At 42.1% G+C, this 5,064-nt stretch overlaps 1 long non-coding RNA gene across 1 annotated transcript; it reads left to right on the top strand.

The window, feature by feature from the left end:
• The first annotated feature begins 349 nt into the window (after window positions 1-349).
• On the top strand, window positions 350-1,590 carry LOC134980644 (uncharacterized). Its single transcript, XR_010190456.1, has 3 exons — window positions 350-416; window positions 833-872; window positions 1,547-1,590. It is a non-coding gene; the product is annotated as an uncharacterized LOC134980644 (long non-coding RNA).
• The last annotated feature ends 3,474 nt before the right edge of the window (window positions 1,591-5,064 follow it).

Genomic DNA, 5,064 nt, shown 5'->3' with positions numbered 1-5,064 from the left:
GTTTTTGGTTAGGGGGGGGGGGATATACTTAACAACCCCCTGTGGGGATTTTCCAATTCGGTATTTTTGCATTTGGGATGCCATCGTCTGTAATACTGAGTGCCGGCATACTGTATCTTATGATATTTTATGATTTATTTTTATCCATTATTTACTGTACTGTATTTCATTGTACTGTACAGCAGCTTATGTTAGTGTGATTTTTCCACAGCAGCGCATGCCCCACCCACCCCATCTGACCAGCAGAGCTCCGGAAGTGGTAATCATTATTTTTGTTACAGACACACTAGTTTCCTACAGTATTACTGTAATTTTTTTATTTTACAATACTTGTTATCTTGTACACACAGACCGCCTCGTTATTGATACGGAGGCAGAGTAGGAGGAGGAAATGGGGGAGCCTTCAGGCCAGCCTGGTAAGAATTGTAATCTACTGTACAGTACTCTACTGTACTGTATTGTACATTTATTATTTATTGATTTATTAACAGTACCAATGGCTTGGGTTCGCGTGACCAGTGGTCAGGATTCCAGCAGTCAAGTGACCGACAGCGGTATCCTGATTGCAGAAATCCCATCAGGTTGAGGTATGGTATCGAAACCCTACTCCACTAACCCCTAACCCTCCATTTATACTCTGGTATTTTAGATGCAGGTACAGTACGTCCCCTACAAATGGACGGTCATTCCACACTCCGGCTAAGAATGTCTCTCTGCCTCTCTACTTTCTGTAGCACTGTACTACTGTAAAGTATTGGATAATACTTTAGTACAGTAGTATTGGAAATAACAATGGCAAATTTGACTTTTCTTTTTGTTTTTTTATATTCAGCACAGATGTCACTTACGTGGGGAGGAGGAGCCACAGTATAGTAAGTTTCTCAAGCCCATTCTTAAAAGTATTGACCAAGTCCACTTTTATTACTTTTCAGGCAGGGAATTCCAAACGTACAGTATTTCCCTCACTGTGAAGACCCCTTTTCGCCTCTGTATGCGAAATCTCCTCTCCTCCAACACGAGTGACTGTGCACGTGTCCTCTGTGTCGATCTTATCAAAAACAGTTCCTGTGTATTGTCCCCTTACTGTATATATTTGTAAAGGTTAATCATGTCCCCTCTTAATCTCCTCTTTTCCAATGTAAACATGCCTAGCCTAGCAAGCCTTTCCTCGTATTCCAGCTTCTCGATCCACTTGATCACTTTGGTCGCCCTCCTCTAAACCTTTTCTAGTTCCACGATATCCATTTTGTAGTATGGTGCCCAAAATTGTGCATCCTACCCACCCTCCACTAGCCTAAACCTCCAATCATACTCTGATTCCGGACTCAGCATTTTGAATGTCGGGATCCAGACAGCAGGTGTTTTAAATACAGGTACAGTACAGTACTGTATGTCCTCTACCACTGGATAATCATTCTGCTCCTACTGTATTATGAATATCTCTCTGCCTCCTGTAGCACTGTACTACTGTAGACTACTGTGCAATTTTGTAGTAACTGTACTCTACTGTATTTTGTTTATAATCTTTTTTTTATTTTCCACTCAGTAATTATTGACAGTCAGGAGGAGGAAGAGGAAGAGGAAGAGGAGAAGCCCTCTCCCCAACTTGGTAAGTAAACTGCAGTATTGTACTGTACTGTACATTGCGTTAAACCAATGCATTGGGTTTACGTGACCAGCCGTCAGGATTCCAGCGTTCAGGTGACAGACAGTGGCATCCTGATTGCAGCATCCCAACAGGGTGAGGTACGGTATCCTAAACCTCCTCCACCACCCCCTGATTCTGGCCTCAACATTCTCGTCTCTGTGTGCAAAATCTACTCTCCTCCAACCTGACTGAATTTTTGTTATACTGTATTCAACACAGAATACAAAAGTACAAAAGTATATTTCATGTAATTTTTGTTTTCACAGGCCTTACACTGTCACAGGCCGTGGCGGAGGAGGAGGAGGAGTACTCCCTGTCCCCCACCACACTGCACCCATCAAGTAAGTCCAGTCTGGTACATCTTGACTCTGTAGAGCCAGTTTGAGCAAGGAGAGATTGATTGCTTCTTTTTTTGGTGGTGGCCCAAACCAATCAGTCATTTCAGCCAGAGTCGTGTGGCAGACCCTGTGGCTGAAATGATGGGTTTGTTAAAGTGTGCATGTCCTGTTTATACAACACAACGGTGGGAGTGCCTAAGGACAATTCCATCTTGCGCCTCTTTTTTTATTTATTTATCTTTGCATCATGTGATGTTTGTGGCAAATTTTTATAAGTGCCATCCTGTCTGACACTGCAGTGCCACTCTTAGATGGGCCAGGTGTTTGTGCCGCCCTCTTGGGTCACTTAGCTTAGTCATCCAGCGACCTCGTTGCACATTTTAGGACTAAAAATAATATTGTGAGGTGTGAGGTGTTCAGAATAGACTGGAAATGAGTGGAAATTATGGTTATTGCGGTTAATAATACTATAGGCTCAAAATTTCACACAAATTCTATGATTTAAGCTGTTTTTGAGGGTTTTTTTTTTTTTTTTTAAACACCCAAATCCAAAACGCATCTGAATCCGACAAAAATTCGAAAGGGTGGTTTTGCCAAAACACGTCCAAATCCAAAACCAAACCACAAAACCCGAAAAATTTCCGGTGCACATCTCTAGTTTTAATAAAGTCCAGGAGGGAAACATTCTCCTAATGAAGACATTGCAAGCAATAGGACACGAGGATGTGCACTGAGACTGGAGGGGGGGAAAGTTCAGGGGGAATTTTAAGAAAAATTACTTCACAGAAAGTGCAGTGGACAAGTGGAATAGCCTCCCATCAGAGGTGGTAGAGCCTAAAACAGTAGAGCTACAGTATTTAAACATGCATGGAAGAGACATACATAAGGATATCCTTACAAAGAAATAAGGATCAAATAAGGTTTGATGTAAAAAAAAGGGTAAAAAAAAGAGGCAGATTAGATGGGCAAAGTGGTTCTTACAGTATTTGTCGTCAAATTCTATGTTTCTGTATGCAGACCCTCCAACATGACCCGCCGCACTGCTCTGTTTCTAGACTTCCCTCTTAATTTATGATTTCCATCACCTGTGTTGAACTAGTTAAATGATAAGAAAGCTGTTTCTTCACAGGTGATGGCAATAATAAATTAAGAGGGAAGTCCAGAACCAGAGCATTTTGTACCTAGTGGGGCGGGTCATGTTGGAGGGTATGTGTATTTCCTGGAATGAACCTTTTTTTTTCTCATTAATGTTTTTTTCACAGGCCCTACACTGGAACAGGCCACTGAGGAGGAGGAGGAAGATGATGATGAGGCGGCATTTAGTGGTAAGAATTATTATTGATCTGATGCCATCAGAGTAGCACTTTTCATCAGATTTTTCTGGCAAATGCGTAGAAATCGGATGAAAATTGCACAAATCAGAATAGTGGATGGAGGACTTCAGGTGAGTGTTTTTGTTTGAACTGGTGATGTTGCCCATACAGTAGCAACCGATCACATTCCACATTAACATTTATCTAGCTACACTTACAGACGATAATGCTGTACAGTAGGTAATACTGTATTTGGTTGCTACTGTATGGACAACATCACCTGTTCTAAAAAAAACTCCCATCTTACTATATTTACCTGTCTCTTTTTCTCTCTCTCTCTCTCTCTCTCTCTCTCTCTCTCTCTCTCTCTCCCCTTGTCACTGTCTCTCCAATCATCTCTCTCTCTAGCTACTGTCAGTGATTAATTTCCCATTAGGCACGTACTGTATCTAGGGGCGGCATCTGTTTGGGGTCCGCAGTTGGATGCTTACAGTATGCTGATACTGTCATCCCAAAAAGTACCAGTACCGTAACTGCTAAATATTTTCAGTGTACTGTACAATATGCCATCATTGCATGGAGTGTAAATAGGTAGCACATACAGTACAGTACTGTACGGTATACATAATTCAAAACAAAAAAAAGTTGCTACCTTAGTCTAGTCATAATCACCGGCATACAGGCCACTCACAAATTTTCTGATGGTGTCGGTGGGGCCCCTTGGAATCACCATGCCTGTCACAAGCATCACTTTTTTTTACCCACCTGTCACCGGGCCTTGACACTAGTGTACTATTACTATACTTTTTACTGTACAGTATACTGTATCTTATAATATTCTTCTTTTACCCACAGACGACGAGCCAGAATACATTTTTGGTAAATATACTGTACAGTAGCAATAGTTGGTACTGTAATTGCAGTATTTTTTCTCCAACATTATTTTAAGTCAAACTGATATGACTAACTGTATTTTATCTTTTTACAGTCCGTCGCCAACCAGTGGAGGAGACACCAGGTAATAGGAGAGAAATACATAATGCACTGTACTGTACTCTAACTTACTGTAACATGTATAACACTGAGCTGATCATCTTCACACCCTCTGACATAACCTTACAGTACATACTGTACATTCTCTCCTTTTTCACTCTCTTCACTCCACAAATGCATGCTGCATATCCTGACTACTGATTTCTTCCTTAAACTTGTTTGTAAGACAGGCTCTCAATGTCCACTTCTTCATCACACCCAGCCATCTTTCATCCTACCCCTCTTTTCCATACTGACAGTCTATCCATTTCTGTCTTTCTGCTCATTGCAGATAAATGCCGGCTGTCGGGTTAACAGTGACAATGCCGATAGTCGTAATCCCTACGCTACATATGTTCCCACTTGTGGGTGTCCATGAGTGAGTGAGAATAGAGTAGAGTATTCTCACCATAGAGTGAGAATAGATCCTTTGTGGAGTTATGCGAGTCACAAGTCTGCTGCGTGGTGAGAGCAACAAGGCTGCAAGGAGACTTGGAGCACTCATCCCTCTGCCGGCGTTCTGGCAGGAGGGATGCAGCTGTTGGTACAGTATATACTGTAAACAGCCAGTATCCCATCCGGTGGAATTGCGTATGTAATCCAAATGCACAGTGGGGGTAATTCAGACCTGATGGCTGCTGGGCATACCGCAATGCTCACACACGTCGCCATACAACAATAGGCATTGGGGACAGTCTGGTTCCAAAACTACGACTGCACGGGCGTTCGCAAG

This window comes from Pseudophryne corroboree, chromosome 1 (genome assembly GCF_028390025.1).
Source record: "Pseudophryne corroboree isolate aPseCor3 chromosome 1, aPseCor3.hap2, whole genome shotgun sequence".
Taxonomy (NCBI): domain Eukaryota; kingdom Metazoa; phylum Chordata; class Amphibia; order Anura; family Myobatrachidae; genus Pseudophryne; species Pseudophryne corroboree.
This window is presented reverse-complemented; position numbering and strand designations above follow the sequence as displayed.